Raw genomic sequence first — 9,537 nt, 5'->3', positions numbered from 1 at the left:
GGAGGTTACACAAACCGCTGCCTCCCGCTGAGTCAGCCCTCTGCCAGGCACCTCACACTTCCCCGGGCCCGGCTTTCCGGACGGGACACCCGCCGAGGGCCCCCTCTCCTCAGGTCTCTGCCCCCATCCTGCGGCCACTGGCACCCCGCAGGCTCCCCGGCTGCTGGAAGGGTTTTGTTGCCTGCAGAGCCCGCGTCGGCTTGGAGGAGTGGGAACAGCTGGGAAGCTTTTTATTGGCTTTGGCTTGGGAAGTTTGGCTTTTTATAGGAGGCTTTGTGGGTTTTTTCCCCTCTCATCTTCTTAAAGAAAAATCCACAGGTCAGATGCCAAGTCTTTATTGAGGCCGAAATCATTGAGAGGTCAGGCTGTGCCAAGCAGGGCTCTCAACTTGGCCAAGCTGTGCAGAGTGTGAGCCCAGCTCAGGGAGAGCAAGCTTCAACTGCCCATTAACCATCTTCCTCCACCACAGGTGCACAGGCTGCTTGTATCTTAGCCCTCGACATCCCCCTGTTTTCTTCTTTCCTTTTTGAGGGATGGCATGCAAGTAACAGTGGCAAGACAGCTTTTGAAATTCAGCCTCACTGATGCATTTCCAGGAGGCAGGCAGGTCTGACAGGTCAGGGGGAGACATGACAAAAGGGATGTTATAGGGTATCTTAAAAGGGAGGCTTCAAGTGTGCCAGCTCGGACTTCCTCTTCCCCACACAAGAGAGCCTTTTACTGGAAAAGAAGAAGTGATTTCCATGCTTTGCTGAGATTTACAGATGGCTGAGATTTGGTTTCTTCACTGTTACTCTGTTTCTGAGGGGACTGTGTCCTCAGCCCACTACAGAGCATTTCCATGTGCCAGCATGTTGTCACTGTAAATTTTAAGCCCCCCAGGAAAGGTGGCCATTGCTGGGACCTTCTAGAAGTAAACCTGCCCAGACCCCCATAACTCAGAGGTCCCAAGTGCCCAATACTGTGTCTGCTCTTGTTGATTTGCTAGCGATGTTTTTACATCTCGTTGCGTACCTGAAGTTGACCCAGCTGCACAACTCAGGCCATAGTCCACCCCTCCCTCTGGAAGGGACATTAATGTTGGAAGGGGAGGGAGGGCTTGGGGTTGCCCTGCCGGCACGGCTGGCTGTGGTCAGTCCCACTACGAATGCACACAGTCTGTGTCTCCTCCAGCATTGAGGCAATCAGCATTTTCTGTTGTCCTCTCCAATGCTTGGGATCCTCAGAACTTGTAACGATCTCCAATCCTTCTGCCCAAGACTGAATGTGAGTTTAAGGTCTGCCCCTGGCTTGCCTTGGTTAAAAGCTGAAAACACTGAAGAGTAAGGCATGAGAGCTGATTTTGCTGGGGGGGACACCTGAGGGGAGGATCTGGCCTCAAAACTTCAGACTGAGCCCCAATCTTAGACCCTGGCAAGTGGAGTGGCTGTTTGGGGCTGGACAGCAGAAAGCATCTCAGTACACAGGTAGCATGATTTGCCAGTTCCTCCAGGGCAGAGACCTTAGCAAAGAGTGGGTCCCAACATCCCTGCATCACTCGTAGTAGCCTGGGAATACAGCTGGGGACAGGAGGGCAAGCTGGGACTCTGCAGTGGCACACACATTCTCTCTTGGCATGTTACCACTGGAAAGCATCCCCCAGGATGGAGGTCAGCAGATGTTATTGCTACACGGTCGGGTACACGCCTTAGTTTCAGCTGAAGAAGTGGCAGGTAAAAGTGTTGTAGAAGAAATAGTTTTTTCATGGTTCATGCTACACAAGGGAAAGACTACAGAATTGTTTTAGGAGGTGGAAGTCTGATTCATCCTCATTGTCACTCCTGACACTTTGTCTTGAGTTCCATGAGTGATTTTTCTCTCCCTTTTGCAGGGGGAATCAGTCATACATAAGCTACTTTCTCACTGAGCAAGGAATGTCAGGGGAGAGGGAGGCAGGTGGCCTTGATCCTCTCTTTTTCAGCTGCCTCTCTCTCCAGGCTGGGAGAGGTCCAGGCTAGGGAAAGGTGAAGACTTACAAGATCTGCATCCACCCCAGTGTGCCAGAGCCCATAGGTCACCCTCTCTTATCCTCTGTGAGACCATCCTTCAGATCCTCCTGATCCCTGATGCCTGAGATCATCCCTGAGATCACTGTGTCACAGGATGAAGCAGCCTGGTTTAGAGGCCTGGGGCTCCTTTTTGCCTGTGCCCATGTGCCCAAGGTGACAGTGTGCACTGGGAGGACATGGTGGCAGAAACCCCAGCCTGGCGAGGGAAGCACAGGCAGCATGCCAGTGGGCAGGGAGGGGATATTCAGAAAGGCGAAGGGACTGGGGAGTACCTTTTGTAGAGCAACCAGGACAGAGGGTCTTGGAAGGGAACCAGAGTGACAGTAAGGCAGAGGTGCAATAGCTGAGGCATCCCAGACAGAGACCCACAGCAGAGAACAGCATGTTTCCCCACTGCTGCTGCTTTGTGAGTGGGAGAAGTTCCCTGGTCATCAGCGGGGAGAGTCTGGCTGACCAGAGACCGGGGACAGCAAGCTAGACCGAGGCAGGCTTACAGAAAATCTGAGTGGAAAATTTAGAGGAAAGAGCAGGCCAAGAGGAATTATTTCTTTTATCTTTTACGAAGATGTCTTAGAATCCTTTTGCAATTATTATAATCACCTAAGCAAAGGGGCAGGCCACTTCAGCAGTGTAATTTGTGCTGGAGAAAGGAATTGTGCCTGGGGAAGGGGGACTGGAGCTGTAGGTGGGCCTGAAGCCAAACCAGGGAAGACCTGGAGCTGCCGGCAGGTCTGCCTAGGGGAGCCCTGCCTACACTGTAAGGGACTGCTGCAGGCTGCCCTCTGGCATAATGGGCAGCAGCAGGAAGAAGCGGAGAGGCCAGATCCTGCCCAGCAGGCCCCCTGCCCCTGCGGCAGAGGCAAGATGGAGCAGTGAGCACTCAGAATTGCTGCTAAACAGGAGTCCCCAAAGGGGAAGGCTATCAAGAAAATACCTAGATCAGGAAAAGCTCCTTAGCTGGCAGAGAAGCCAAAGCAATAGCAAAGGATAGACATTCAGGAGCAGGATTTAGCCCCGCTGTCAGCCCTGACTTGCCAGTGCAGGTGGTGGCAAAGGGAAAGGATCTGCCTTGTTCCCTCTCTCTGTCATAGCTGTGTTAACTCATCAGTGTTGCAGGAGTTAAAATAAATATATAGGTTTTCAGAGCAGGACCATGCTTCGCCTATCGTACAACTGGTGTGTAGGTTAGAGTACCTCTGAGCCCCACGTCCCATCACAGCAACAGAGATCCTTTGCAGTGGGACTCACAGATGGTCTCGCAGCACAACTTTGGGAAAACGGAGCAAAAGATCACGGAAGACACAGTGCAGCCTGAAGGCATCCAGCCGTTAATTTATGCTGCTGTTTCTTCACAATCCACTTACTAGCGGGTGGCTTAGATAAATCAAACTGGAAACATTTCCATAAACTGTACTTTCTGCATAGTTTTTGGAACCAGAGAAAACCTATGGACTCCATCCAGGAGTTTAGGTGAGGGGGATTAGGACAGCTCAGGCAGAAGTGTTCATGCCTCTCTCTTCCCACCTGTTTTCCTGCAGTGCACCCTTTCAGTGCCAGGAGCCTGCCTGCCTATCTGAGAGGCAAGTCAGCACTGTGAAGCAATGCAAGATGCCCTCACTTGCTCATGACAATAAACTTTTATGCTTTGTTTATTTGCAACCCTCCTTAATCTAGAGGAAATCGTCTTTGCTAGGGAAGCATAGCTTGCTCTTTGTTTATAAGAAGTACAACCTTCTCACCTGTATTTGTGATTTCTCCCCTGTCCTAACAGCTCCTCAGGGACTCCAGACCTGTCCTCTGCAGCTTCTTTTCCTCAGTCAGCTCATGCTTTAGGAGAACAATGTCTGCTTTTTGGACTTTATTATCAGTCAAACCAGACAAACCAGGATCTTTCCAAACTGTCCCTCAGAACAAGCCCACATTCACATAATTTCAGTAAAAATGTTTACAGTGAACGACATGTGGATACCCATTTCTATTATGGAAAAACAAAACAGGAGCTGTCTGAAAGAAAATTGCCACAAAGGAAAGGAGTGAGGGCTCAGTTTCTCTGACAATCAGTGATACAGCTTGCATGAGAATTTATTTCAGTATGCTTCTTCAGCACACACCAGACTCCCAGGAGGGTATTTCAGATCTCATTTCCTAACTTTCCTGATTGGAACTGAGGCTTGCATTTATTTGGCTTTTTCTTAGTACGCTATCGGGGTTCCTGCTTGGTTTCTGCCCTGTGTGCCTCTTCCCCAGCCCCATCACTACAGCCCAGAGAGATAACGAAATACTGAGGATGTGCCAGTGACCGCAGATCCAGCAAACTTCATTTCTGCCCCTCTCCCAGCAGAAAGCATTCCCTTCTCAGAGGCTTCACCCAGCCCATGGCTATTTACAGCAGTCAAGAGTTCAACTTGTTTTCCCAAAGCAAGTTCTCATTATAGCTCAGGTTAAAGGGTCCCCAAGAAAAGCAGAACCATCTCTTCCATACTTTCCAGCTCTGGAAAAAAACCAGCTGAACTGGCCCCTGTGATGGTCTCCGGAGTCTCCTAGAACATGGAGTTAGCCAGTCTTAAAAGGAGCCAAGAGATAAATATCCTGGGTGAGTTTCAGATACATTCCCTCAACATGTGCAGCAGTGCACACTCTGCACAGTCCCACTGGGCAAAGAACAGCAGCATCTGAGGTTCACAGCTGGTCTGAGGGTCTAGGTGCTGGCTTTCTCCCCATGGTACTTTAATTTGGCACAAGAATGTTTCTTCTTCCAAGTGCTGTTTCAGTTTAGTCTTGCTTCTTTCAGCTGATGTAGGAATACCACCTATTTGGAGCAAGAGATCCCTGCGTTTGATTACACATCCTGGGGCAGAAGACCAAAGTGTTATTTAATAAACCGTCACCTTTGCCAAAATCAGCAACATCAAATCCTGTGAAATGGGCAATTGCTGCAACGGAGATAGCTTGAGCTGGTGTGCTGGCAGGGAGACAGCTGATTTCTCTTGGCTACTGCTGAGCCAGGTTCAAGAGCTTGAACACAGCTTCGAGGTCTGGCAGCGAATCTGGGAGGCACCAAATGCCCAAGCATCCCAAGGGCAGCAAACTCCCCTTGCATCAGTGCCTGCCACCCAGTCTGTGAAGTGGTGTTGCATCAGCTCCAAAAGCAAGAGAGGAAAGAGTGAGCGAGAGAGATGTTCACTCAAACTGGCAGCTGCCTTTTGTTTCGCGATGGCAGCTGCCAGCAAGAGACAGGCAGGGCAAGGGAAAAACATACAAGAGCAACACGCTAGATGCAAAGCATATTACACGCTAGATTTAAAATAAAATAGCATGCATGAAGGGGTAAATATTCAGCATAATGCATGACGACTCAGCCCTGCCATTCTCCTTCCAGTTCCTAGGAGCTGTGGGACTGGATCTCCCTGGGCTGTGCTGGCCATCCTGGAAGAAAAGACAGGGGCAACACTCAAATTTTATAAGCAAAGGAAGCAAGTGCCTAAACATTGACTTTCTTCATCCACTTCAGAACAGTGAAAGGAGAAATATCACTTTGGTGAGGAAGGGTGGTCTGTGGATGATCCTCTACAGTGGGCTCATCGTTTCTCTCTCACTTCTGACAGCTCGCTTGCTTCCTTTCCTCGCAGGACTGTATTTCAGTCGGTTTAATGCTTTTGGCAGGACGACAGCTCTGGAGCCTGATCCCCCTCCCTCCACAGAAGCAGTGCTGGTGATGGTGCTGCACATTCCTCTTCTCCTCCGTCTCAGCCTCCCTGCCAGCCTGGACCCAGCACAGCACACCCAGCACCACCTCCCACCCTGGGAGAAGCCCTTTCCCACGGCAGGAGACGCTTTGCAATAGCTGCCAGGGCCTGGGCAATGCTGGACAAGGTCCATATCTGCAACGTTTAACATCCCTGGCCCTTCAACTCCCTGTCCGCCCCAGTGTCACTCCTCAGAGAGGCATGCCAGCAAGGGAGGGCACACGTTTCCCACCCTGTTCCCAAGCACAGAGTTTGACAGCACACGGGATCTGGCTCTGCGCTCCCTGGTACCACAGCAAAACCACTTCGGCCACATGGCACTCACTCTGCTGGTTTAAATTTATTTTAATGGTTCTGACAGGCCAACTTTGTACCAGCAGCTTCTTCTGCCAGATCAGATATTGTTTACCCACCCCACTTTAACTTTGTGCCATGTTCAATATCTTCTCTCCGCACTGAGCTCACTTTATGCCAGATCAGGTATTGTCTGTCCTCCCTCAGCCAGCACAGAGCATAAAGCTGGCATACGTTCCCTGCTGTGCACTCTGTCTAATTCACAGAAATGCAAGCACACTCCTGCACCTGATACAGACCTTATTCCTCCTCCTGAGCAGTCTGGTGGTGCACAGAACTGGCGCTCGCTGCCGGAGGAGCACGGCCTCGGCATGCTCCGGCCACTGCCAGGAGCATCGGGCACACCACTGAAGCAGGCCTCCAGCTGCCCCCAGCCCTGGCCAGAGCAGTGGGAGTACCTGGCAGCTGTAAAGTTGATGCTGGGACACTGGCAAGCCATGCATGAACCATAAACATGCCGGTGTGTCAATGGGGGAGGGGCACGAATAGGAGGGGATAAGTTGTGCTTTTTATACTTCAGGTTAAAAGAGCAGTGAGATAAGATGAGTTTTACCTGAGGCTGAATTCAAGCTGCTAGCCCCCTAAAAAAAAAAAAAAAAAACAAACAAAAAACACACCAACAACCAGACAAGTTACTGTGTTTCTCCTACTGTCTCTACCTGCCTGAGCTAACTCAAGTTAGTCAAGCTACACCAAAAACACCACCTTTCCTTTATTTACTTGTTCTGATCAGGGAGTGTAAACATACCTGAAGCGGGTCTGAGCTCCTTTTTATGCAAGGAAATGTTTCAGAGGAATCCAAGGAACAGGGACCTTTTTGAATGCAAGGCAGAGAAAGAAACGTATTATCTGAAAGCAAAGTGACTCTGAATGTGGCCGTGGAGATAAAATGGGGTTTTCAGCTCCTGCATGCAAGAGCAGCATTTCTCAAAGACAGCTTTTTTCCATTTCATCTTCTTTCTGTTTATTTTAAGTGAAGCCCTCTTTTATCTCCTTTTTTAGGTTTTAATCTTTGTATAGAACATACTCCATGACCCTGACAGAGGAAAAGCAGCAAAGTCCTACCTCTATGAATGTGTTTAGAAACACCAACTGATCAAAGTCAATGCCGTGTGAGCAGCACTGAGTTACTCCTATTGCCACACGTTCCTGGGTTTGACAGACTGCATCATTCAGTGTGTTGATGTATCAGGATTTCATACACTATGAATATTCACTGCGCATATTAAATTAACCAGGTGAGAAAATACAGGTTTGTTTTGCATGTTAACTCTGTGTTAACGCTGCCCCTAAGTGGTTAAGTTGGTTTATTGCAAGTTAATTAGCCCTCATTTCAGGCAGTTATTTATTTATTTGTGGAAGACTGTCGAGTTTTTTTCTCTTCCAGCTTGGTGACTAGGCCTTGCCTCCCTTTCTAGTTTGTGTTTGCATCCTACTCTGTGTGGGTTTCACATAACCGCAACATTTACAGTCAACTCAGCTTGGAAAACATGCATACAGGGAAACACGGATGCCTACTACATGTTTATTACTCAATCCAAGCGAGGCTGTGATCCTGTTAGCAGGCTCCTCTCTGTCAGCTCGTTTTAATTAGCATTTCAAGGGATGCTCGGTACAGCAAGCTGGTGAAGTTTGAAGTTACGATGGGCTGCTTTTTGCATCTTTCCTCCCGAATTAATGTGCTACTTCACAATCATTTCATCACGCAGGCAAGCCTTCTCCCAGGTGCCTTGATACTTATCCTCGTGCTCCCATCATTCTGCATGGATCCACGCAAAACACTGAGATCACACCTTTCTCCTCTTAGGGCAGCTGGTTGCTGTTGGAGGGGTACATAGGTGTGGGGACACCAAGCAGAGCAGCTCAAGCTTGCTGTGGGATCTCGAGCTTCCCTTCTTCTCACTGTGCACCCTTCTGCCTGCCCCAAGGAGGGAGGCAGGTGCGGAAGGAGGGCAGCTGCACACAGCTCACTGGCTCTGAAGGGCCTCATGCTGATAGAAAGGACTTGACAAAACCTCCAACCGAACGACTGTAGAGCTTACTGTCATGCTGAGCTCTGAGGTGCCTTTTAAAATCATCCACCACGGGCCTCCTTGTTTTAGTTGCTTTCAGGCTGTGGTTGGGGATTCTGAGAGTGCTCCCCAGTTTGGTTTTCAGTGCCCAAACTGCCTCCCAGAGTGCATTAAGTAGGTGACCACCATGACCCCTTCAAAGTCCAAACTTCTTCAGCTCCTCACTTTATTAGAGCGCTGAGTCACTCAGGTCAAAGGATATCTTCATTTCTGAAGTGCTTCAGCTCCCTTTGGGATGGTGTGTAGCAGACGTGCACCTTGGTGCTGACCCTGCCTCATCCTCCGCAGGGGTCAGGGACCAAACAGGCAGGGTTAAGCCAGCAGCAGGCAGAGTGCTTGCACACGGGGCTTGCATCTCCAGAGACCGGGATTCAAATTCGCAGTGGAGTCTCTAGCTGAAGAAAGCAAACCTGGTCAATATTGCAGTAGCAGGTGCCTGCACGCCTGCACTGCACCAGGCAGCATAGCAATCCATCCCTGCTCAGGCTGTATCGGCAGCACGGGGCGAGGAAGAGCAGGGGCAGTGCAGCTCAGGATACCTGGATACATTGGCAGAATCTCTCTCTCGATTATCAGCCTCTTCTTTCCACAAGCTCTAAAATGCATAGCTAAGATGCCATAAAAATTGAAGAGCGGTGGATCTTCAGGAAGGTCTCCAGGCTTCGGCACAGAGCACAGGCTGCTTTTCCTTCATGCCACCACTGCCCTTCACCTTGAATGCGCGACATTTGTCTCCTATCCCCTTTACTCGTGAGTCCAGGGAGGCGTCTTGCCGCCGCCAGCTCCGTGCAGCCATACGCTACCTCCTGGCAGCGCATCCCAGTGCCGAGGCTCGGGGAGAGACGTCTGGCCTTGCGAAGCAGGGGCTGGGGAGCGCCGTGGGGGGAGCGGACGGCCGTCCTTCCCCCGAGCGCCCGGCTCCAGGCGCGCAGCGCTGCCTACATCCTGGCCTTGCGCAGCACGGTTGGACACGGCGTTAAGGAATCCGGCTGCTGCCATGGGAAAGGAGCGGCGACAGCGTGAGAGGGGCCCGCTCATCTGAAAGGGGCTTCAGGAGGGCATAGATGGTGGCACACTTACAGGGTCCCTGCTTCTCTGCTCCTTAAAAATCTGCCATCTCATCTCTTCGGTGCTATGTTTTTAATCAGAGCTGAGAAAGCCTGCATAAGAGCTCAGAGACTACCTTAAATACCCTTAACCAAGCCTTCTTAAAACTCCTATTAAAATACAAACACCACAGTCAAGACAGCAGGCTGGAGGCCTGCCCAGTGGCCAAATAAATCAAAATATTCCAGAGATCCTGTTTGCAAGTGCCTG

General features: G+C 50.3%; 1 long non-coding RNA gene across 1 annotated transcript; it reads right to left on the bottom strand.

The window, feature by feature from the left end:
• Positions 1 to 3,354: 3,354 nt before the first annotated feature.
• Positions 3,355 to 9,114, bottom strand: LOC141920177 (uncharacterized). Its single transcript, XR_012622242.1, has 2 exons — positions 6,897 to 9,114; positions 3,355 to 5,474 (listed from the first exon to the last, which is right to left on the bottom strand). It is a non-coding gene; the product is annotated as an uncharacterized LOC141920177 (long non-coding RNA).
• Positions 9,115 to 9,537: the final 423 nt, after the last annotated feature.

This window comes from Strix aluco, chromosome 2 (assembly GCF_031877795.1).
Source record: "Strix aluco isolate bStrAlu1 chromosome 2, bStrAlu1.hap1, whole genome shotgun sequence".
Lineage (NCBI taxonomy): Eukaryota > Metazoa > Chordata > Aves > Strigiformes > Strigidae > Strix > Strix aluco.
This window is presented reverse-complemented; position numbering and strand designations above follow the sequence as displayed.